Genomic DNA, 27,213 nt, shown 5'->3' with positions numbered 1-27,213 from the left:
GGGGTCAATTTTTTAGCCTTTGTGTTAAACTCCAATGCTTACTTGGTGGCACAATGTACCACAATGAGGCTTAGACACTAAATGTGTTTAGAGAGTCCAGGAGATGCTGGTACCCCTGCAGAGGTATCACAAGACAATACAGAGAGACAAAGAAGATGAGCTGAGGCACCCCACATGGAAGGGCACACCCAGGGTAAGAGCAGCATCAACTTCTCCTGTGACACGTGGAGCCAGCTGCCCACAAATGGAGATCTATGGAGTTGAAATATCAGTGAATGGGAGACACCGTGAACAGAGCACTGCATGGAGAATACCTGTCAGGAGAAATCTATTGGTGGACATGTGGAAGAAATCCAGATATATTACTCAGGAGCACGACTTTGGAGTTAACCATAGCCCCACTTAAACAACTGAGAACTAAAGTCACAGGGTCCTCTACCATATTATATGGTAGAGAAAATGGAGGAAGCATATATACCCCAAAATAAAGTGCCTTACATAAAGTGTAATGCATAGCAGTTTCTTTTCTTAAACTGCTTTACTGAGCTATAATTCATATGCTATATAATTCTCCCACTTAAATTACACAATTATGATGTTTTGAGTATGTACATAGAGTTATGCAAGCATCATTACAATTTAATTTTAGAATATTTTCATAATACCAAAAATAATACCTTTACCTGTTAGCAGTCATGCCCATACTTACCCTATATCTTTTGTCTCTCTGTCTCCTGGAAGACACCATTCTCCCTTCTTTCTATCTATTTTATCTAGTCTTGACGTTTCATATAAGTGGAATTATACAATATGTATTCTTTTGTTACTGGCTTTTATCACATAGGATAATGTTTTCAATTTCCATTCACACTGTAGAAGGCCATAGCAATTTATGTGTTATTCAATAATAGTTTATTATATTGATTTACAAAATTTTGTCTATACTTCCATTATTTGATGGAGACCTGGTAGTTTCCACTGTTTTGTTACTGTGAATAAAGCTTCTGTGAACATTCATGTGCAAGTTTTGGGGTAGAGGTATATCATTTCTTTTGGGTGTGTATCTGGGAGGGAAGTTACTGGGTTAATGTTTAACATTTTGAGGAATTGCCAAACTATTTTCCAAAATAACTGTCCCTTTGCACATCACCAGAGACTATGTATAAGAGTTTCACATGCTTACCAACACATGCAAATGTCTTTCATTTATTATAACCACTCTAGTGGGAGTGAAGTGATATATCATTGTGTTTTAAATTTGCATTTCCTAATGACAAATGATATTGAGTATTTTTTCATGTCCTTATGGAACATTTGTATATCTTCTTTGGAGAAATATCTACTCAGACACTTTATCTATTTATTTTCATTGGATTATCTCTCTTTTTATTATTGAGTTACAAGTTATTTGCATAGATTCTGGATATAACTCCTTATCAGACAGATGATTTGCAGGTATTTTCTGAAATACTGTGGTTTGTCTTTTTCACATTCCTGATGATACTGTTTGCAAAAGATTTTTATGTTTCTGTAATCCATCTTTTTTCCCCTTTTTTGCTGATTTTAGCGTCATATAAAAACCAAAAAAACAAACAAAAAAAGCCCAATCCAAAGTCATGAAGATTATATTTATATGTTTTCTGCTAAGAGCTTATTTTTACCTTTTATGTTTTGGTCTACAATCCTTCTGGAGTTTATTCTCATGCACAAGATGAGGAAGGGGAAAATCTGAACTCTTTGGCACATGGATATCCAGTGTTTCAGCACCATTTGTTGAGGAGAATATCTATACCTTCATTAAATGATTTTGGAATGCTTGTCAAAACTCAATTAACCATAGAGAAATGGCTATATTTCTGGACTTTAAATTTTATCCCATTGATCTATATGTTTATTCTTACGCCAGTAATATACTGTTGTGATTACTGTATTTTGCTACAGTAAGGAATTGGAAAATGTGATATGTATGTATGTGTTTATGTGTGTGTATATAAGCCAGATTTACTGGAATATGATAGAATATGATTCAGCCTTAAAAACAAAGACATTTTCACAGCATAGATGAATGAGAAAGGTGTTATACCCAGCAAAAGAAGCCAGAGAGGAGATAAATACTGCATGGTTTCACTTATATTTGGAATACATACATTTTAAAAAGTCAGACTCTTAGAATAGAACGGTGGTTCTCAGGGTCTGTGGGGTGGGGTAAATGAGAAGAATAAATGTAAAGTGTACACATTTACAGCTTTAAGATGAATAAATTATGAGGTTCTAATATATAGTTTGGTGACAATAGTTGAAAATACTCTATTATATAATAAAATTTGCTGAGAGTAGGTCTTAAGTGATCTCATTAATTAATTAATAAGAAAGAAAGAGAAAAATAAAGAAAGAAGGAAAGAAAGAAAGAAAGAAAGAAAGAAAGAAAGAAAGAAAGAAAGAAAGAAAGAAACTATGTGAGGTTATGTCTGTATTAAATAAACTGATTCTGGGAAACATTTCACAATATCTAGGTACATCAATATGTCATAATTTTATTTGCCAATTATACCTCAGTAAATCTGGGGGAAGTGAAGAAGTCAGGAATTGTGAATCCTCTGGATTTGTTTTCTTTTTCAAGATCATTTGGTTATTAGATATTTCTTGCATTTCCATATCAACTTGACAATGTCTGAAAAAGAAGCAGCTGGGATTTTTTTTAGCAGATATGTGGCATCTTCAGATCAATGTAGAGAGTCTTGCTATTTTAAGAATAATAAGGGAGGGGTGCCTGGGTGGCTCAGTGGGTTAAAGCCTCTGCCCTTGGCTCACGTCATGATCTGGCATCCTGGGATTGAGCCCCTTTTGGGGCTCTCTGCTCCACGGGGAGCCTGCTTCCTCCTCTCTCGCTCTGCCTGCCTCTCTGCCTACTTGTGATCTCTGTCTATAAAAAAGAATAATAAGGAAAACCCAGTCTTCTTGGCCACATCTGTCTGCAATAACAAAGCTTTTGTAAGACAGAGCTGGGGAGAGTATGAGAGACGATAGTGAACTGCTCTTTTTGTGGTAAATTATTGTCCTAGACTGCACCTGGTGTGAGTGGGAACCTCATGTTTTTGGCCACGCTCATCCAATATAGTAGCCTCCTTTCACTGAGATGGGAAGAAGTAGAAGTGGGTTATACTGCAGACGCTGTTTTTACCAAGATTTAATATATTTTCTTAAATATATGTGGGTCTACTTTCTGCGTGCCCTTAGGGAAATTTACAGAGACTAAGCATTTATTTTTGTTTTCTTTTACTTGCTATTTTTTGAAATAATTTTCAGCAGTTTAGTGATTATTTTACTGAAAAAAGCACTCACTGAGCTTCTCACAGTCACTCTCTAGGGTTTCTTAGACTCATCTTCCTTTCCTGATTTCTCTAAAAAGAGTCATTATGGCGCTACTGTACTGCTATAAACCAACAAATAAAATGTGGGCATGTCTGGTCTTCCATACACGGCTATACTGTATATTCTTTGAACAAACTATCATTATTGTACTAATCACCTAATAACATTGCAATAATTTTCTTAGAATCTCAAACCTATGATTGTGAAAAATTTTTCAGTGTGATATGTGTGCCTAACATATGCCTGACATGACATGCTGTTCAAGATGCATTTATTGAATAAACAAATGAATACATTTGTTTATATGTATATATACATATATGTATATGAATGAATAAGGTTAGACAATTGGGACAGGGAAGTAATTAGGCTTTTATCTTTATAGTTTATGCTATGAATAATGAGAATGATATAATACAGCATATTATTTATCTGAATACTTTTGCTGACCCCTCTTCCATTCAGCACAGATATAAATGCCAAATCTCAAATGTAATTCTGAATGTAATTCCTTCTCCCAGGGTAACTTGGAGTTATCCCAGCTTGCTGGCTAAAGGCTGTTTAATGGTAAAGTGTTTTATAATATGGGGAATGAAGCCAGGGAGACTTTTCAATAAAGGGACAATTTGCTGTGAGAGGAAAATTAGAATCAGCAAATTTTTTGACCTGACAAATTAGAAAATATTATTACTATTTTTCACCCAGTGTACTTAATAATTGCCAAGTACTTTCTCTAATGTACATTACAGTCTATTAAATCATCCCTGTGCTACTATTGTCTGTATTCCTATTATTGCACTTATCACACAAGACTGTAATTACTGCATTTATTTATGCATTTATTTCTATCATTAGCTGGAGTTCTTGGAGAGTCATCACAAAGTATTGAATATCTGCATCCCCCAGATGCATAGCACATAATCAGTGCTCAATAAATATTTGTTGAATATATCATTTCATATACTGTAATGCTGTGTTTTTATGTTGACTCCCTCAAGCTTCTCAAAGATAGTCCTTTATCTTCATAACAATATTCCCAGATTGAATAATTGAATTTCAAAGTCAATAAATAAATGAGGGAATTAATGACAGGATAAATATACTGAAAACTGTGTTTTATAACTCACAGGCTTGGAAACAGGAATGGTTTTATTAACATATATGTCCAAATCTCAAAGACTAAATTACCTCCTGCTTGATTATATAGTCTACTTTCTCATGGTGTAGCCAACCCAAATATTCTGAAGAGAACTCCCCAAATTCATGCATTGCTACAGTATTTGGTTCATTTGATGACATTCATTACCTTGTGGTAGAGATTCTGTCTGGGCTTTCATCCCTCTTCTTATACTAAGTCCTCTGTTGGGTTGACCCAAGTCTTAGAATAATCCACAGGGGAATCTGACTTATCTATGTGTTTGTTGGTTGGTTTAGCTATTTGGCCTTTAAGACTTCAAACAAGATGATTTTGATAGAATTCAAACTGTGCAGGCTTGTTGGGAGAAAAGTACCCTCCACCACCACAAAATTCTAGGAGCCAGTTCATCTCTCCTATAAGTTCTGCCAACAAAGGAAAAGGACAGAGAGCAAAGGCCTTCCCAATTTTATAATCTTCTATGAAAAGTTAAATCAGGTGCAAGTGAGGTTACGGTTTGTTAGAATTCCTTAAATAACTCATTGTAACATCAATGTGCAGGGACATTGATGCCCGGTGGTGCCAGCATATTGCCCAGACAATTCTTAATACAAGATAGATGTTGTGTTAGCTTCTTCTTAACCATCCATGTCCTCCATGGTGTCTGCCTGCTAACCAATCTTATTTTCTAGACTCCCATCAATATTGTGAGCTATGCTGTCTTTTTAATAAATCTTTTGTTTTGTTTAATGTAATCAGGGTCAGTTTATCTTGCTGGGAACCCACCATCTTGATTGACACAACATTTAAACTTTAAAGGTAAACAAGGTTTAAATATTTTACTTTCCAGGAAGCTACTCATCCCTAATATAAATCAACAGATGCAAATGAATGTTTCAGATAAAAATATTATTTCAGATAAGAATAATTTCTCTCAGTAGAGTGGCTGAGTCCTGCACTTTCTCAACTGGGATTCAGAATAGTGGCTTGTTCATACTATCTCTTAAATCTCTTGATGGAGAGAAACATCTTTAAAACTCTCTTCACCAAATATTACTTTCAGAAGAGTTCAGTGAGTACTCTGAGGAAAGGGAATTCATAGTCACATAACTTTGTGGTCTACTGGATACTAAATCCTCCTCTTAAATATTCACTATGCACTTTATCCTATATAAGATTCTGATGACTCTTAAAATAATGACACCGTTTATCTTTCTTTTACTCTGTTCCTGGGCACAACATAGAGCATATATTTTGCAACCCAGTAATTAACATATTGGGGAGGAGCGGACTACTGAAACCAATTTGGAGAACACTATGGGGGATGGTCGGTATTCTTATTTTTTTTTTTAAAGATTTTATTTATTTATTTGACAGACAGAGATCGCAAGTACATGGAGAGGCAGGCAGAGAGAGGGGAAGCAGGATCCCCACTGAGCAGAGAGCCCAATGTGGGGCTCAATCTCAGGACCTTGGGATCATGACCTTAGCTGAAGGCAGAGGCTTTAACCCACTGAGCCACCCAGGCACCCCAGGATGGGGTTGGTATTCTTGATTCACATTGTGGAAGGACTGTGAAAAGGATTTGTCAAGAAACCTGAAATGCTTTGCTTAGTGCTACTTCCCAATGCCATGTGGCAACATTCCTTGCAAATCCTGCCATATGCCTTCCACTCTAACTGCCTTCAGAAGTTGAAAAGTGAAGGGAGGACTCCTTTCAAAACCAACAACAAGAAATACTCAATGCAAAAAATATGAAGGATCAAATATTCATAGATGTCTAATGTCATTTGGAAGTAAAATAAACCCCATACTTTTCTTACAGGTATTAAATGGAGTAGAAACATAGTATTTCAAATTGCATGCTAGGTGAGCAAGAGAGTAAAGGAAATTTCAGTATTGCTCATTTCAATATTAGTCATAATGAAAAAGCATAAGACCATTATTTTTAAAATGTGGAATCTAAATATATTAGTTTAAAGGTAATCAGTAGGAAATTTATGTATGTATACAGATGTAATTACAACTTCTTACAAAGAAAAATTTAAAAAAAGACAAAGAGTAAACAATATACAAAACATAGTGAAATGATATTTTTTTTGTATCTAGTGTACCTCTGTGTGTCTTGGTTTATTAGCATATACAGATATATTTATCTAGAGACTATGACATAAAATATGAAAATAACTAGAGGGGCACTTAGGTGGCTCAGTCAGTTAAGCATTTGACTCTTGATTTTGGCTCAGGTCATGATCTCAAGGTTGTGAAATCAAGTCCCACATTGGGCTCAATACTCAGTGTGGAGGCTGCTTGAGATTGCCTCCCTCTGTCCCCACCTCACTTGAGCACTCCTCCCTCTTTCTCTCTCTCAAATAAATAAATAAATAATAAATAAATAAAATGTTAAAAAAGAAAAGGAAATAACTGGAAAAATACATCAATCACACCAGTAGATATAAGTGGCTCAAACTCCTTAACTGAAATTTCTAAAAAAAAAATTAACAGATTTGCTTAGAAAATAAAATGAAATACTATACAATATATACAAAGCAAAGAGGTTGAGAATTGTTAAAAATTAAAAAGAAAAATACACCAGACAAAGAAGAAAATAAGAAAACAGTGTCTCAATTTTGTTGTATGATAAAACAAATTCAAACAGGCATTAGCAGAGATGAAGAAGGAGATTTTAAAATAATAAAGTGTCATAATGTAGATATCAAAAGTTTATTAGTATGTATTTACTCAGACACAAAAATAAATTTTGTTCTGTAGTGATTAGAGAAGATGCAAACACATACTGGCATATTAATATTAGACTTTAATATATTTAAAATGTAGTCCAACTACAAAAGAAGAATTTGGTAGTCATTAGAAGGATACAAAAGACCCAAATAACAAGAAAAAGTTAGGTCTTTTAGATATATATCAATGTCTGAAACCCAATTATAAAGAATATCCCCATTAGTGCTCTTCCCACTGAGACTCCAGACATTGATTTCAACAATGTGCAGAATGTGTCTGGTTGAGCTCACTTAAGAGATACTATGCATCCATATTTTTTATATATATAATCTACATGTGGTGGCCCTGAAAGGATGCTCATATACAGCTGACTTTTAGAACAGTTAAAATTGATAAATTGATCTAGATGCATGTCACATATTAATAAGGTACAATGACAAGAAAAACAAAAAGATTTGAACATACTTCTTAATTTTTTATTCAGAAAGTTAGACTCCCCAAACTGCTAGTCTAATGGGCTGTCATATGAGAACAGTGGTTCTACACCAAGATGGGTATAAGCAGAGGTGCATTTATTTACTAATGATTAAGGATGCTGCTGTCAAAGACAGATATAAACATGTATAGTAATACTGACAACAGTAATAGTAATATCTAGTACTCAACTATGTTACAGGTAAAATAACTTAAAAGCTTAAAACCACTTTCTCGGTAGTTCATCTGGGATTCACACCAGGCAATTTGGCTTAAGAGTCTACCTTTAACCACAAACAATAGAGTTGCCTCATAGTAGATTTAGATATGGAAATATTATAGATAGCAAAATAGATACAGATGGAGCAATAGACAAAGACATAGAAAGCTGTGAAGGTACATGCACACACACACACACACACACAACCATGGGCACATAAACAAACGGATATTTATGATAGAGATGCAGTATTTGTGCATGGGTCCACTAATGTAAATACCTAAATTGTAGTATGAAAAGCAAACACCTTCTTCCTCACTCTTCATCCATACCAGCACAGAGGAGAAGAGATGAGGTCAAACTAAAGTCAGTATTTACTTTTTTTTTTTTTTTTAACAAAGTCACATTGAAACTTGCTTGTCTGATAAATGCTGTTGATCAATGTCAGCACACTTGCTAACTGGCATAGGGATAAAGGAGAAGCCTGGAGCCAGAAATGGCCTACACACTCTAACCTACAATGAGTGTGAGATGTGCACAGCTAGCACCCCAGAGAGTGTGAAATAACAAGCGGCTCAACCCACATGCTTCCTGAGCTGCACAGGTAGGAGGTAACCAATGGTTAGAATCCTGGAGAACAGCAATTGTTCTTGGAATAATTGGTTTCATTTATTTTCTCTTCTTACCCCAGAAGGACCTTGGAGGTTAAGTAACTGGAGATATAAACACTTGATTATATTTTCCAAACTCCCTATGTCTTAGTCTTTGCAATGGTAATATGAGAATCCTTAAACTAATAATAGCAATAATAATGATAGCTGTTCTGTAGGCTTGTTGTGATGACTAGGGGCAGATAAATGAGCTTACATTTTAAATATTATAGTAATTATTCTAAAGTCAGTAAGTTCTGTTTCCAATTCTAACATATGAAGGAATTCCATGGGGGCTGAAATGTGTCTTCAGTTGGTCCTAGTGTCCTTTCTGGCCAGAGCCCCAACAACAATTCAAAACAGTTTTACCCTGCTACAACTCATTTGCACTTAAATGCATCTGACCTACAATCAACTCAGGAGAGTAACTTTAGAGGAGTAATTACATTTTAGCAGGAGGCAATGACTTAAGTCAAAGAAATATATCTCTTGGTGGTAATTTAGATCTGTTTAGTCCAGTTTGAGAGATACCCTTAGGAGAAAGGCAATCTTTAAACAGTTCAGGGTATGGAATAGTCTACTACTAAATTCTGACAACCAAGGGAGAAGAAGGATGTCAATCAGTTCCTTTTCCTCAACAGACTGTGAACTCATTCTTGATGCAAGAAATTAATTAGGAATTACTGGAGTTGCTTTCCCCTCTTGGATTCCCCCCAAGATTAACTAAGTTATCACAGGATTCTTCATAATTACAATTCTTCAAGACTCAGTGGAAAAATTCCTGATGGGGGCATTTCAAGAACTGTGAATGGCTGTGGAAGATATTTGAGGAAAGAACTATCCTGATTGCCTTCAAATATAATCTGAGCAAAAGAAGATTCACTGAGTCCCAATATTCACTGAACATTGCACTTAGAGGTATTTTCCCATGTAAGATTATCCATAATTCTCATGAATAATTAAAGAAAGGCATTAGTATTCTACATAGATTTTATTCCCATGTATTCATTATTAGGATTGTGAAAAGTGAAGAACTATGGATGAAAAAATAAAAACATGATTTCATCATAAGATCTAGTAGCTATGGATTATTTTGGTGTGTTTAAGTTGTAATATTTTTCAGCATATGTATAATGCATTTTTATAGTTTGTATTATATAGTATTTAAATTATGAATCCTTGATGTTTTCACTTAGTGCATATAGTTTAATATTGACATAATATTCCATCATATGGATGTATGTGAATTTAGAGAAAATTATCTTTCATAGGAATTGTACAGGAATGATGAAAAATAGATAAAAATATACATTTTCTGCAGTTTAACTCAGTGTTAAAAGTGTAGCAAATTGGTAGAATTGTTTCTATAGTTTAAATCAGCATCAAAGAACTATTTAGTTGCTGTCAATGAAATTTATTTGCCCAGAACATTTGAAGTTTATTTATAGCTGTCATAAAGGTGAATTTCTGAAATAAATGCTCTGAAAAGTTCTGATGGTGTTAATGCTTTATGTGCCCACATTGGTATTTAAAACTTTTATGTAAATGAAAATGCCAGGGGAGAAAATCAGTTTCTAAGAAACTAATTCTACCCATCCTTCTTTCCATTTGTAACCTTATATTTAGGTACATTTAGCTCTAATGGAGGAAATACCTAATGTTCAGAATAACTCAACAGAAAGAAATAAATTTTTTTGTCTGATGATGGTAGAGTTCTCATCATTGTGGAGCTCAAGCAAGTTTCCTGCGTGCATGGCTAATGAGTGGCAGCTTTGGAATAATAATCACACATCTGGAATGGACCCCATATAGACTGACATCTTCAGAGAAGAACATTTTATAGATTTCCTCTACCATCTATCAAGCATCGAGTGAATATGAAAGTCTGTTTTAAAGTTCGGAGCAATTTTCCCCTAGTGTACCTGGAAAGTTTATAAATAAAATTTTCTTGATATTTTTTATAATATATAATCAAATGAAAGGATTTGTCTATTTATTTGTATGTAGATCTCTCTCTCTCTCTCTCTCTCTCTCTCTTTCTCCTCACCTCCCTCTCTCTCCAGTAGAAGAGGTGTTCTTTGGAATATTATAAGAATGGAAATGGAAATTTGGAAATTGAAATTTGGAAATATTAAATAATTATACTATTATAAGAATGTCCTTCCTGGGTGCTTAATGATGGCTTGGATCAATCAATGACAGGTATGGTTTTCTTTTATCTTTTTTTTTTAATTTTAAAGGTTTTATTTATTTATTTGACAGAGGGAGATCACAAGTAGGCAGAGAGGCAGGCAGAGAGAGACAGGGAAGCAGGCTCCCTGCTGAGCAGAAAGCCCAATCAAGCAGGGCTTGATCCCAGGACCCTGGGATCATGACCTGAGCCTAAGGCAGAGGCTTAACCCTTTCTGCCACCCAGGCACCCAGACAGGAATGGTTTTCTACACACATACTCTCTTTTGGCATTTGGATTTAAATCAAAGAGTGAGGGGGAACATGGAACTAAGGAAGCATGGTTCCTAAAAACATCTCCCAAAACTTATTTAATCCCTCGATAGTTAGTCAGTGAATCCTGCATCTTATACTATAAATAATGTATATGTGGTTAGCATTATTTGTGCCTAAATTCTTGTACATGCCTTATTACAATATAGGATAGATATTTAAAAGGAGCTTCTAATTTAGAAGAGCTGAACATACTTGTGTCTAAATCACTTTCCAGAAAATACATTCCATTTTACACAGTCACCAGCAGTGTTATTATTATAGGTACCTCCCCACACATTAGTTGTTCTTAAAGGCTAAAATGACTTAAAGACTCAAAGAAAATAAGCTTTGATGGTGGACTTTCAAGAGCATGACAGGTTAGAGAAGAAACTGCATATGAGAACATTCCTGGGAGCATCCTTCAAATGAAATGAAATAAAGCTAACATTTTGACACCTCCTATAAAGTGTATTAGGTGCCTAGGAAAGATTATTTTATGTAATCTTCAAAAAATCTCCAGCAGATTAGTGCCTTATCCCTATTATTGCATTTTTTTGAAACTATTTCAGAGAGGTTAATTGACTTGTCCTTGATCAAACAGCTTGGATAATGTTGGGCTTTTCACGGACACTATCAGACAATAAAACAAAATCAGCCCACACTGCCTCTTAAATCATATGGTATAAAAGGCCAATAATTCAGATGATTAGACTCTCTTTTCTGTGGCCCTTCATCTTATGTTTAACTAAACTGTAGAATAACAAATCCGATTTTACCAAATTCATTATTCATACAAAATCACATGAGTCACATACAAATGGCAGTACAATATTTTGAATTTCTATAAAGCTATTAATCACCAACACTTTTGGACTTTTACTGGTGTTTAATAAACTGTAGATTGCCATCTCTTGGCATGATGAGCCAAACATACAAAAAGAAAGGTAAGAATTCAACATTTAATTAATGGCAAGGTTAAATATTATTTATGTAGGCACATTAAAAGCTGCTGGCTTTTATACTTAATTAGTAATTTTGAAATAATAACAAATGATATTATTGTAAGCACAGGACAAATTTGGTTAAGAGAGAACACTCACACGTGGAAATAGATGGAAATATCTGCCCCTAACAAATGAATAACCATGCATAAATTGTTAGAGACAGCTGCTTCTGCTAAACGCAATCACTTCTTTCCATTGGCTTCAAATATTGGGTGATTTGGAGATGAAGGAAATTTCTATGATCTATAATTACTTTCTTCAGCAAAGGAACAACAGCTAAATGAAGTCAATTACTAGTTTGAGGCAGCTTGTCAGATGAGATGGGTACGTAGTAATTAATAGTTACTGAAATTACTATGTTGAAAACATTGGTGGAGATTATCAAAAACAGGAATGGTACCTGTTTCTATTTAGCCCCTTTGGTTTCTATGCACATGGGCTTCAAAATTATCTTTTTGTTTGAAATAATAACTGTTGAGATATAATCGATATCCCATAAAATCCATCCATTTATGGTGTATAATTCAAAGGCCTTTAGTATACTTACAAAGTTGTGCTTTTGTCATTATAATTTTAAAACATTTTCATTACCCGCCAAAGAACTCCTGTACCTATTACACTCACTCCCATTTTTCCTGCTCTCATCCTTCCCAGCCATGATTGGCCCCATCTTGTGTATTGGGGAGCCCCAGTGCTTCATGATTATTTGACATTCCCTCTAAACAATGAAAGCTCTGAGCTCTGATCACTAGAGAGTTTGCCTACTTTTGCCATGCCTCAAAATTGTTATACTCCTGGTTTGTAAATAACTTTTATTTACTTTCTTAAATATATATATATATATATATATATAAAATTTTTTTTTCTTTTCCAGAGGATTCCAAGGAATAAAATCACCTTTACTAAATAGTGGTGGTCAATGTCAGTGAGGAAAGAAAGGGTGAGAGAAAATGTAGAGATAATTGGAAAAAAAAAATTTTTTTTTTGAAAATATGCAGAGGGAAAGGAGCGAACTCTCTTTTTCGTATGTGACCTATCATAGAAGTGTTATTGCAACTTAATAGTTTAAGGATGACAAGAGAGACATACAGAGGGGACCATGGCTGACTCAAGTAAAACAAAATCTGAACTAGTCAAAATCTACTTTCACTGTTTAGCCTCCCTTAATCATTACAGATCCCTAGGATCTTTTTCGAATTTAGTAACATTTGTCTTTCTGAGAAAAGGTTGTTTCTTTTTCAGACAGAAGTGCAGCAGATTTGTGACTTAGTGCCAAGGGACTATTAGCACCCTGAACCTGGTTTTTCATCTGCACAAGAAAGGAGTTGATCTGTACAAGATGATCCCAAAGATTGCTTTCACCTTATTGTCTATAACTGTGTGACTACATTGTCTGTGTTGCTCAACTTTCATCCTAGGGGATTCCTGGAAAAGAGCAGCATTCACAGTTTATAATCTTTGGGTTCTTACAATACAGTTTTATCACAGAATCTGAAAGAAGGAATGAATTTTTTTTTTCCTTGAAAAATGAAAACACTACCAAGCCAGTGAGAAGCTTCATTCTCTAGGCCCTCAAATAGTAAACAGATGGAAAACTATCTAAAACATATGATTAAAGTATTTGTTCGCCCAGGGAAATATGTGATCACCATTAAGTGGTTTGATGGAGATCAATCTTCTCCCAAGACAGGCTTTCCAACTTCAAAAGTCAGTCCTTCACCCTCACCTCACACAACATGCACAAGTAAGAATGCACACAAACACATATGCACACATATACATGCAGAGCATGTGTAGCTCCACCTCGGAACTCCCAGGATCCAGAGCTGGCCAGAATACCCAGGATGTGCAGTAAAAACAAGGCTTCCAGAGGAGGTTGAACACTTGACAAGTGAACTGAAACCCGAGGGAAAGGGAGGTTTGGGGTGAGAAAGTATTTGAAGCAGAGGGAGAAGCCACTGGAAGGACCTGGAGTCTCAAAGAGTACATATATTTCTGCTAACAGTTGAGAGTTTGACCTGACGTGTGCATACCTGTGTGTGTTTGTGGTGGGGGAGGATGAGGATGGTGAGACTAGAGAGATTAACTGGCCTTTAGGGGACCAGATTTCATACTTACTGGATTCTCAACATGTGTATTGCTTTACGCACGGATGCTTTCTCTTAATCCTTATGATCATAAGATTTGAGGATTGGACAAACCAATCTACCTGAGGGTAATGGGGAGTTTCTGAGAGCGTCAAATGAGTTCATCCATCCTCAGAGTTAAATTTTAAAAAGATCACACCTGGGGGGAAAAAGATTACACTGACAGTTTTGAAGAGAAAGGACTGGGAGGTGATGCCTCTCAAAGTTAATATATATAACGATCACCTGGAATGCATGTTTTTTTTTTTTATTTTTTTTTTTTTATTTAATTTATTTTTTATTTTTTTTTTATTTCCAGCATAACAGTATTCATTATTTTTGCACCACACCCCGTGCTCCATGCAATCCGTGCCCTCTATAATACCCACCACCTGGTACCCCAACCTCCCACCCCCCGTCCCTTCAAAACCCTCAGATTGTTTTTCAGAGTCCATAGTCTCTCATGGTTCACCTCCCCTTCCAATTTCCCCCAACTCCCTTCTCCACTCTAAGTCCCCATGTCCTCCATGCTATTTGTTATGCTCCACAAATAAGTGAAACCATATGATAATTGACTCTCTCTGCTTGACTTATTTCACTCAGCATAATCTCTTCCAGTCCCGTCCATGTTGCTACAAAAGTTGGGTATTCATCCTTTCTGATGGAGGCATAATACTCTATCCCCAGGGGTACAGGTCTGTGAATCACCAGGTTTACACACTTCACAGCACTCACCAAAGCACATACCCTCCCCAATGTCCATAATCCCACCCCCTTCTCCCAAACCCCCTCCCCCCAGCAACCCTCAGTTTGTTTTGTGAGATTAAAAGTCACTTATGGTTTGTCTCCCTCCCAATCCCATCTTGTTTCCTTTATCTTCTCCTACCCACTTAAGCCCCCATGTTGCATCACCACTTCCTCATATCAAGGAGATCATATGATAGTTGTCTTTCTCTGCTTGACTTATTTCGCTAAGCATGATACGCTCTAGTTCCATCCATGTTGTCGCAAATGGCAAGATTTCATTTCTTTTGATGGCTGCATAGTATTCCATTGTGTATATATACCACATCTTCTTGATCCATTCATCTGTTGATGGACATCTAGGTTCTTTCCATAGTTTGGCTATTGTGGACATTGCTGCTATAAACATTCGGGTGCATGTGCCCCTTTGGATCACTACGTTTGTATCCTTAGGGTAAATACCCAATAGTGCAATTGCTGGGTCATAGGGCAGTTCTATTTTCAACATTTTGAGGAACCTCCATGCTGTTTTCCAGAGTGGCTGCACCAGCTTGCATTCCCACCAACAGTGTAGGAGGGTTCCCCTTTCTCCGCATCCTCGCCAACATCTGTCATTTCCTGACTTGTTGATTTTAGCCATTCTGACTGGTGTGAGGTGATATCTCATTGTGGTTTTGATTTGTATTTCCCTGATGCCGAGTGATATGGAGCACTTTTTCATGTGTCTGTTGGCCATCTGGATGTCTTCTTTGCAGAAATGTCTGTTCATGTCCTCTGCCCATTTCTTGATTGGATTATTTGTTCTTTGGGTGTTGAGTTTGCTAAGTTCTTTATAGATTCTGGACACTAGTCCTTTATCTGATATGTCGTTTGCAAAAATCTTCTCCCATTCTGTCAGTTGTCTTTTGATTTTGTTAACCGTTTCCTTTGCTGTGCAAAAGCTTTTGATCTTGATGAAATCCCAATAGTTCATTTTTGCCCTTGCTTCCCTTGCCTTTTGCGTTGTTCCTAGGAAGATGTTGCTGCGGTTGAGGTCAAAGAGGTTGCTGCCTGTGTTCTCCTCAAGGATTTTGATGGATTCCTTTCGCACATTGAGGTCCTTCATCCATTTTGAGTCTATTTTTGTGTGTGGTGTAAGGAAATGGTCCAATTTCATTTTTCTGCATGTGGCTGTCCAATTTTCCCAGCACCATTTATTGAAGAGGCTGTCTTTTTGCCATTGGACATTCTTTCCTGCTTTGTCGAAGATTAGTTGACCATAGAGTTGAGGGTCTATTTCTGGGCTCTCTATTCTGTTCCATTGATCTATGTGTCTGTTTTTGTGCCAGTACCATGCTGTCTTGATGACGACAGCTTTGTAATAGAGCTTGAAGTCCGGAATTGTGATGCCACCAACGTTGGCTTTCTTTTTCAATATCCCTTTGGCTATTCGAGGTCTTTTCTGGTTCCATATAAATTTTAGCATTATTTGTTCCATTTCTTTGAAAAAGATGGATGGTACTTTGATAGGAATTGCATTAAATGTGTAGATTGCTTTAGGTAGCATAGACATTTTCACAATATTTATTCTTCCAATCCATGAGCATGGAACATTTTTCCATTTCGTTGTGTCTTCCTCAATTTCTTTCATGAGTACTTTATAGTTTTCTGAGTATAGATTCTGTGTCTCTTTGGTTAGGTTTATTCCTAGGTATCTTATGGTTTTGGGTGCAATTGTAAATGGGATTGACTCCTTAATTTCTCTTTCTTCTGTCTTGCTGTTGGTGTAGAGAAATGCAACTGATTTCTGTGCATTGATTTTATATCCTGACACTTTACTGAATTCCTGTATAAGTTCTAGCAGTTTTGGAGTGGAGTCTTTTGGGTTTTCCACATATAGTATCATATCATCTGCGAAGAGTGATAATTTGACTTCTTCTTTGCCGATTTGGATGCCTTTAATTTCCTTTTGTTGTCTGATTGCTGAGGCTAGGACCTCTAGTACTATGTTGAATAGCAGTGGTGATAATGGACATCCCTGCCGTGTTCCTGACCTTAGCGGAAAAGCTTTCAGTTTTTCTCCATTGAGAATGATATTTGCGGTGGGTTTTTCATAGATGGCTTTGATGATATTGAGGTATGTGCCCTCTATCCCTACACTTTGAAGAGTTTTGATCAGGAAGGGATGCTGTACTTTGTCAAATGCTTTTTCAGCATCTATTGAGAGTATCATATGGTTCTTGTTCTTTCTTTTATTGATGTGTTGTATCACATTGACTGATTTGCGGATGTTGAACCAACCTTGCAGCCCTGGAATAAATCCCACTTGGTCGTGGTGAATAATCTTTTTAATGTACTGTTGAATCCTATTGGCTAGTATTTTGTTGAGTATTTTCGCATCTGTGTTCATCAAGGATATCGGTCTATAGCTCTCTTTTTTGGTGGGATCCTTGTCTGGTTTTGGGATCAAGGTGATGCTGGCCTCATAAAATGAGTTTGGAAGTTTTCCTTCCATTTCTATTTTTTGGAACAGTTTCAGGAGAATAGGAATTAGTTCTTCTTTAAATGTTTGGTAGAATTCCCCCGGGAAGCCGTCTGGCCCTGGGCTTTTGTTTGTTTGGAGATTTTTAATGACTGTTTCAATCTCCTTACTGGTTATGGGTCTGTTCAGGCTTTCTATTTCTTCCTGGTTCAGTTGTGGTAGTTTATATGTTTCTAGGAATGCATCCATTTCTTCCAGATTGTCAAATTTGTTGGCGTAGAGTTCCTCATAGTATGTTCTTATAATAGTTTGTATTTCTTTGGTGTTAGTTGTGATCTCTCCTCTTTCATTCATGATTTTATTTATTTGGGTCCTTTCTCTTTTCTTTTTGATAAGTCGGGCCAGGGGTTTATCAATTTTATTAATTCTTTCAAAGAACCAGCTCCTAGTTTCATTGATTTGTTCTATTGTTTTTTTGGTTTCTATTTCATTGATTTCTGCTCTGATCTTTATGATTTCTCTTCTCCTGCTGGGCTTAGGGTTTCTTTCTTGTTCTTTCTCCAGCTCCTTTAGGTGCAGGGTTAGGTTGTGTACCTGAGACCTTTCTTGTTTCTTGAGAAAGGCTTGTACCGCTATATATTTTCCTCTCAGGACTGCCTTTGTTGTGTCCCACAGATTTTGAACCGTTGTATTTTCATTATCATTTGTTTCCATGATTTTTTTCAATTCTTCTTTAATTTCCCGGTTGACCCATTCATTCTTTAGAAGGATGCTGTTTAGTCTCCATGTATTTGGGTTCTTTCCAAACTTCCTTTTGTGGTTGAGTTCTAGCTTTAGAGCATTGTGGTCTGAAAATATGCAGGGAATGATCCCAATCTTTTGATACCGGTTGAGTCCTGATTTAGGACCGAGGATGTGATCGATTCTGGAGAATGTTCCATGTGCACTAGAGAAGAATGTGTATTCTGTTGCTTTGGGATGAAATATTCTGAATATATCTGTGATGTCCATCTGGTCCAGTGTGTCGTTTAAGGCCTTTATTTCCTTGCTGATCTTTTGCTTGGATGATCTGTCCATTTCAGTGAGGGGAGTGTTAAAGTCCCCTACTATTATTGTATTATTGTTGATGTGTTTCTTTGATTTTGTTATTAATTGGTTTATATAGTTGGCTGCTCCCACGTTGGGGGCATAGATATTTAAAATTGTTAAATCTTCTTGTTGGACAGACCCTTTGAGTATGATATAGTGTCCATCCTCATCTCTTATTATAGTCTTTGGCTTAAAATCTAATTGATCTGATATAAGGATTGCCACTCCTGCTTTCTTCTGATGTCCATTAGCATGGTAAATTCTTTTCCACCCCCTCACTTTAAATCTGGAGGTGTCTTCGGGCTTAAAATGAGTTTCTTGGAGGCAACATATAGATGGGTTTTGTTTTTTTATCCATTCTGATACCCTGTGTCTTTTGACAGGGGCATTTAGCCCATTAACATTCAGGGTAACTATTGAGAGATATGAATTTAGTGCCATTGTATTGCCTGTAAGTTGACTGTTACTGTATATGGTCTCTGTTCCTTTCTGATCTACCACTTGTAGGCTCTCTCTTTGCTTAGAGGACCCCTTTCAATATTTCCTGTAGAGCTGGTTTGGTATTTGCAAATTCTTTCAGTTTTTGTTTGTCCTGAAAGCTTTTAATCTCTCCTTCTATTTTCAATGATAGCCTAGCTGGATATAGTATTCTTGGCTGCATGTTTTTCTCGTTTAGTGCTCTGAAAATATCATGCCAGCTCTTTCTGGCCTGCCAGGTCTCTGTGGATAAGTCAGCTGCCAATCTAATATTTTTACCATTGTATGTTACAGACTTCTTTTCCCGGGCTGCTTTCAGGATTTTCTCTTTGTCACTGAGACTTGTAAATTTTACTATTAGGTGACGGGGTGTGGGCCTATTCCTATTGATTTTGAGGGGCGTTCTCTGAACCTCCTGAATTTTGATGCTCGTTCCCTTTGCCATATTGGGGAAATTCTCCCCAATAATTCTCTCCAGTATACCTTCTGCTCCCCTCTCTCTTTCTTCTTCTTCTGGAATCCCAATTATTCTAATGTTGTTTCGTCTTATGGTGTCACTTATCTCTCGAATTCTCCCCTCGTGGTCCAGTAGCTGTTTGTCCCTCTTTTGCTCAGCTTCTTTATTCTCTGTCATTTGGTCTTCTATATCACTAATTCTTTCTTCTGCCTCATTGATCCTAGCAGTGAGAGCCTCCATTTTTGATTGCACTTCATTAATAGCTTTTTTTATTTCAACTTGGTTAGATTTTAGTTCTTTTATTTCTCCAGAAAGGGCTTTTATATCTCTCGAGAGGGTTTCTCTAATATCTTCCATGCCTTTTTCGAGCCCGGCTAGAACCTTGAGAATTGTCATTCTGAACTCTAGATCTGACATATTACCAATGTCTGTATTGATTAGGTCCCTAGCCTTCGGTACTGCCTCTTGTTCTTTTTTTTGTGTTGAATTTTTCCGTCTTGTCATTTTGTCCAGATAAGAGTATATGAAGGGGCAAGTAAAATACTAAAAGGGTGGCAACAACCCCAGGAAAAAATGCTTTCACCAAATTAGAAGAGATCCAAAATCGTGAGGGTGGAGAAAGGGGATAAAAAGAGGTTCAAAAAGGAAGAAAGAAAAAAAAAAAAAAAAAAGAAAAGAAAAGAGTTAAAAAAAAAAAAAGGAAAACACCTAAGAAAAATGTAAAAAAGAAAAAATATATATATTAGATAAACTAGTAAAAAATCGTTAAAAAAGAAAAAGGTAACAGTTAAAAAAAAAAAAAAATTTTACCCGAAGGCGAGAAAAGAAAAAAAAAAAAATGAAAAAGAAAAAAATTAAATTAACTGCAAGACTAAAAAAAAATCACAGGGAAAAAGCCATGAGTTCCGTGCTTGGCTTTCTCCTCCTCCGAATTCTGCTGCTCTCCTTGGTATTGAAACCGCACTCCTTGGTAGGTGAACTTGGTCTCGGCTGGATTTCTTGTTGATCTTCTGGGGGAGGGGCCTGTTGTAGTGATTCTCAAGTGTCTTTGCCCCAGGCGGAATTACACCGCCCTTACCCGGGGCCGGGGTGAGTAATCCGCTCGGGTTTGCTTTCAGGAGCTTTTGTTCCCTGAGCGCTTTCCGTAGAGTTCCGGAGGACGGGAATACAAATGGCGGCCTCCTGGTCTCCGGCCCGGAGGAGCCGAGAGCCCAGGGCCGCACTCCTCAGTGCGCCCTCAGAGAACAGCGCCCAGTTACTCCCGTCTGCCTGACCTCCGGCCGCGCTCCGAGCTCTCCGAGCCTGCGACCAGTTCAAGGTAACACCGAGCTGTGAGCTTACTGTCGGCTCTGTCTCTGTAGCCGGCTTTCCCGTTCCAATACCCGCAAGGTCTGCGACACTCAGACACCCCTGTTCCTTCTGTGACCCTGCGGGACCTGAGGCCACGCTGAACCCGCGTGGGCTTCGCCCCGGTTTAGCCTCTGGAGCGATGTCCCTCAGCGGAACAGACTTTTAAAAGTCCTGATTTTGTGCACCGTTGCTCCGCCGCTTGCCGGGAGCCGGCCCCTCCCCCCGGGGTCTATCTTCCCGTCGCTTTGGATTCACTTCTCCGCCGGTCCTACCTTTCAGAAAGTGGTTGTTTTTCTGTTTCCAGAATTGCTGTTCTTCTTCTCTTCGATCTGCCGATGGATTTTCAGGTGTTTGCAATCTTTAGATAAGCTATCTAGCTGATCTCCGGCTAGCTGAAGCAGTCTCAGCCTGCTACTTCTCCGCCATCTTGACTCCTCCCCCTGGAATGCATGTTTAAAATGCAGATTTTTCATCTCTCTCCAGAGACTCTGACTGGGAAGACTGAATAAAATTACCCCTATGTAAAGCATAAGAGTGTCTGGAATATAAAAGTTGAAAGTAAAATAAAAACTAGCTATCCCACTACTGCTGCTTCTGCTTTCTATGGTGATGATGCTATGATGATTAACCAATTAGGATCTAGGAAGTGGGATCACACCTGAATAGGTAGGTTCCACCCAATATAAATTACCTCCAAGTGTTCCTGATCTCATTGTTCTGGTTCTTTGAAGGCAAAACTCCTCACCTGTGAATGTATTTTAGAATTACCCAAGGACATTTTAAAACATGATTTCAGAAGAAATTCAGTTAGAATTTTGGGTGTGGAGAATAAGCATTGGGACTTTTATAAGGATCATCAGGAAATTTTAATATGCAGGTAGGTGTGAGAACTACTGATCAAGTTACAAAACTCTTATTTTACCTTCATCTGGGTCATCTGTCAATGATGAAGGTTGCTAGGATTAACCCCAAATGTATTGAACCATATTACCTGGAGGGTGGTGGTGATGGATGATCCAGGCGTCCAGGCGTCCCAGTTGGATTTCTATGCACAGTAGAGCATAAAACACTGGCTTGAAGTATAGGTTGCATACAAGTAATATCTTATCCATCATTTTAACTTTTTTTAAAAAAGATGATTAGTCCTTTTAAATATTTTATTTTCTTATTTTTTTAAAGAGTTAATTTGAGAAAGAGAGAACATGGCGGCTAGGGTCAGAGTGAGAGGGAGAATATCAAACCAACTTCCTGCTGAACATGGAGCCCGCAGAAGGGCCCCATTTCCCAACCCTGAGATTCTGACCTGAGCCAAAATCAAGAGCCTGACACTTAACCAGCTGACCCACCCAAGTCCTCCAAGATTTTATTTTTATGTAATCTTTACACCCAATGTGGGGCTCGAATTTACAACCCCAAGATCAAGAGTAGCATGCTATAGTGACTGAGCCAGCTAAGCACCCCTTCTATCATTTTATCTTTCTTTCTTTTTTAAAAAGAGATTTTATCTATTTATTTGACACACACACAGAGAGAGAGAGAGTAAGCATAAGCAGGGAGAGCAGCAGGCAGAAGGAGAGGGAGAAGCATACTTCCTGCCCAGCCGGGAGTCCTACACAGCTCCATCCAAGGACTCTGGGATCATGACCTGAGCCAAAGGCACACACTTAACTGACTGAATCACCCAGGCACCCCACTTTATCTTATTTCAAGAAAGGGTGTCTGTTTTGCTCATTCTTTAATTATCTACAACTTTCATCATGATGCTAGACATATAGGGCCATCAAATTGTAGATTACTAAGTTATCTTACAATGCATTTAATGCTTTTTAAATTTAGTGGAAAAAATAATATGCCCATAGGTTCTAATACCAGACATATTTTAAATATTTTGTTTTTTATGTAAAAATAACACAGATGCCATTAGTTTTAATGAAATATTCTTTATTTTGCTTTTTCTTCCATCAATGTAAAAATGAAGAGGTGAGGGGGTGTTTAACAAATATTGGGTATCTCTAATCATCTAGGATGCTGTACCTTCCACTGGCATAGCCTACCCAATAGCCATCAAGTCATAATAAATCTGAAATTTAGGATTTTCTATGGGTTAGTTAAATATATCCCAACAAGAAGCTTTTATGTATCTTTTCCATGCTATGTCTGCTTGGTTTGTCTCTTATAGTTTAAAGTAGAAACTCTGAACTGCCATACAAGCAGAAACTCAGTGCTTGGATAAAGGATAATACTTTTACAATCATTTTTATTTCTCTTTTTTCATGGTGGTGATGTTCTAGGGATTTTGTCATTTCTTTGCAGTGGCATTTGTGCAGATGATTAGCTACCTCCTATCCCTCAACTGCAAGGCAATGACTTGTTATTAAAGTGTACACCTTTGTTATTGTTGTGGTGGTTTTGTTTTTGTTTTTGGTAGTTCATAAAAAAGTAGCATGTTCTTCTTTAGTGAAATATTATGGTTCTCATTTGTCTCATTAGTGATGCCAATGTAAATCCATGATCTACCCAATGGGAAGAAAGGCCCATCACAAAATATACAACAGTAATCTTGAGATGCTCAATATAAATTATTTTTAAACCATTAATATATATTTATATAAACATATTTTTTCAGTACTAAATCCAATAAACTTTGTCTTTCACATTTTATTTAACGATGCTTTTGAGAGTTTGATAATCCATTGTATCATATTTTGCACAAAAATCAGGGCAACATTGAAAAAAGGGTCGAGACATAAAACAAATATTTTAAATAGCTTGATATATAACTCCTGTTGAAATTTAACCACTTTAAAATAATAGAGTTTATGATCTGATTTTTAAATCTTCTGCTCATATTTTATCAGCACATTTAATACCCATGAAGGGCAAATATCTTAAAATTTGATCATATGATTTGTGGTTTCATATTATAAAGCTCTATCATACCTACAGTGGATAGGGAAACCAGAGAAAAGACTAAAATATTCTGCCTCTATGCTACTATTTCTTCCATGAAAAGACTAAGGCACAGTGGTGACCTCTTAGGAGTTTCCAGTCAGGAAAGAGGAGTTGGAGACAGTGGCTCCAGTTAGCAAACTGTGTCATTCAAGAGGTATTATCATTTTCTTGCTTGGGGTTTCTCATGCCTTACCAAAGGTCGGCCACAGAACTTCAGATTATTCAAACCCCAGAGAAATGTGGATATATAGAAGGCGATAGAGAACCTTCTTTTGGAGCCTTGTGGGTCCTGGGTTCTATCTACCTCTGAATCTCCATATGCTTCCTACCTTCCATCTGCAGGGAACCTTGCCTACCTCTTTTTGTTGCTCCTGATTCTCTGATAGATTGTTCTCATTGTATCTGCCATAGAATTAGTTCTTCCATCCCTATATCCCATGCATACTGTTGCAGGTGTCAAATGATTATCCACTCTGACTTCCTCCAGTTTTTAAAATCCGGTTTGTTTCTTCCACTCATTGCACCTCACCTGTGTATTTTGCTTCCTGCTACCTTCATGTCCATTCCCATCCTGTCCATTATGTTATGAACAAAACCTCCTGTAGGTAAGATTGCTTTCTCAGTTTCCAAAGCCTCCCATTGTCCTTTCAAAATTTTTGGCACTTTCTGAACAACTGTTGTGTGCCAGGATTGTACTAGGTACCAGTGATTCTAAGACAAACAGAGAGGTCTAAACTTCACTGAAAATGGAACCCTAGACACAGGGCAAATGGGTTTTGTAGAGGATCAGAAGAGCACGGAAGACAGGATTCTAGGAAAAAGCACTCTGGAGGTCTTGGTCATGCTGCCCCAGTCCTGCTACTGTCTCCCCTTATAGGTTTATGTTCTGTAGTACAATTAGAAGCAAAACTTGGGCCTAATGCAAACCTCCTGGAAGACTCCATGTTAAAAAAAAAAAAAATGTGCCCTCTTTTTCCCACAGTCTGCTTCTGATGTGTCTGCTTCACAGAGCCCAGTTCTCCCCGTCTCTGCTTCTGTATTTTCCCACCCTTTCTTCCATATCTCTAATTTTCTTACAGGAATATTCCATCAAACTAAGAAGCTTTCCTGAGGGGAGATGTCATGTGTTTGTTTAAGAAAAGTAGTCACCCAGCCTGAAAACAGAATTCAAAGGTTGGCTATATTGACTTGTATTTTTCATTGAGTTCTCATGATTTATCTCCTGCTTCACCAGTGTGCACATGGTGCTCTCACCATTTCAAAAACAGTAGGTCTCCACAAGAGGCAAATCTCCATTTCAATACTTTGCATACCCTATATTCTCTGTTTGGAAAGTCTACTTATCTATATCTATTATGATTTGGACTCAACTCAGACATTACATCCTTTCCAAAGAATCCTTTGATGACCTCTCATCTTCTTTGAACCCCATCACACCATCTTCCCCACCTATCAGGAAACCTTTCTTTCTGTATCTTTCTGCTCCCATACTTCTCTGTGGAGCTCTGCACAGCTCTCCACGGTGATGCCCACTGCTGGGTTACTGACTGCTCACCTGTGCACCTCCTGCCTCAAGGGCAGTCTCTGTGTCTTCCACTCTCACAGCTCCATCACCCAGTCTGTCATCTCACACAGGAGCAGAAGACCTGCTGACTTAAAGTATGTGTACGTGTTGCATTGACTTATTAAAAAAATGAAAAAAAATTGGACCAAAAAAATGCTTAGAGAGAATAGTGTTTCTGGTGAAGTGAAAATATGAGACTGCCGATAGTTGTTGGGGTAGATCTAAGACAGAGGAAGGAGCACAGCATGAACAGCAAATTTGAGAGGGTGACAGAAGCTGACTTAGGCTTTGTGGTCTCCTGAATACAATCCAGGACCCTGAGTAGAGGTAAAACAATACAACACAACAAAAATAACAACAAAATTCTTTTCCTTCTCTTCTTGAACAAAATAGTGACTATGGGCCATTGCCCATAGCTTTTCACAGATGCATGCATCCCATTCAACAGATTTCTCCCTAAAATCAAACTACAACATTTCCTTGTTGTTCAGATTAAAGAACCTAAAATATAACTTCTCTGCTCCACTGATAAGGAGCGATATTTTCTGAGAACTTTACTCCTTGTGAAGAATAATTGGTATTTATCACCAAGAACTTTACATTAAAAACTAACTACATAAGGAGCATTAAAAATGGCTCAACTATGGACGAATGGATAAGGAAAATGTGGTCCATATACACTATGGACTATTATGCCTCCTTCAGAAAGGATGAATACCCAACTTTTGTAGCAACATGGACGGGACTGGAAGAGATTATGCTGAGTGAAATAAGTCAGGCAGAGAGAGTCAGTTATCATATGGTTTCACTCATTTGTGGAGCATAACAAATAGCATGGAGGACATGGGGAGTTAGGAGAAGGGAGTTGGGGGAAATTAGAAGGGGAGGTGAACCATGAGAGACTATGGACTCTGAAAAACATTCCTAGGGGTTTGTAGTGGTGGGAGGGTGGGAGGTTGGGGGAACCAGGTGGTGGGTATTAGAGAGGGCACAGATTGCATGGAGCACTGGGTGTGGTATAAAAAACAACAAATACTGTTATGCTGAATAAATTTAAAAAATGATTTTAAAAAATGGCTCAACTACAAACTTCTTATAACAAAATGACATATGTGTCATTAACACATAAAACCAATAAGTGTAGCCTCCTGTTTGATCCAAATATTTGGTTCACATAGAAGTGAGATAAAATAATATCAGGGTTAAATTTATTCATTGAGATATCAGAAAGAAAAAATAGAAATATCATAGAATAATAGAAAGAAATGAAAGTGTGAAACTCTTATTTTTTGAGAAAAGACACTGCTAATGAGTTTCTAAGACACCGTTAGCCAAGAAATAACCAGCATAAAAGGCATGTGTTAGGCCTCTTTTTTTTTTTTTTTTTTCCTTTACTCTTGGTTGATTTCTTGATTTTGGCTGAGAGAGGACAGGGTTAGAATACAACCAGGACTAACTACAACTCTTGGGGACTCTAGAATTGCAGTGCTAGGAGGGGATTTGTTCACCATATTTATTCATGTATTCTCATTCATTTTCAACTATCACTGATCACATTCCTACTAGGGCAGGCACCGTCCTATATCCTACAGACACAGTCACAAAAACACATGTCACCTCACTCCTAGTAGTCCAATTAGATGTGTTTGGTGACTTTATGGTTATGGACCAAGAAGAGTAAAGGATGTTGTAGGACAGTGGCAAGGGAAAGGGAGTGGGGTGGGCTGGAGAACTGAAGTCTGATTCTATTGAATTATTATTTTTTTTTAATACGGAATACATTTAGTGTAAAACGTTTGAGCATTGGAAAAATGAGTGAGTGTGCATTACGTACAAATATATAGCTTAAAAACCTTTAAAAACATTAAAAACCTGTATCTTAAAAATCACCATCCTCATTAGTAATTGAATT

This window comes from Mustela erminea, chromosome 8 (assembly GCF_009829155.1).
Source record: "Mustela erminea isolate mMusErm1 chromosome 8, mMusErm1.Pri, whole genome shotgun sequence".
NCBI lineage: Eukaryota > Metazoa > Chordata > Mammalia > Carnivora > Mustelidae > Mustela > Mustela erminea.
Note: the sequence above shows the minus strand (reverse complement) of the source record.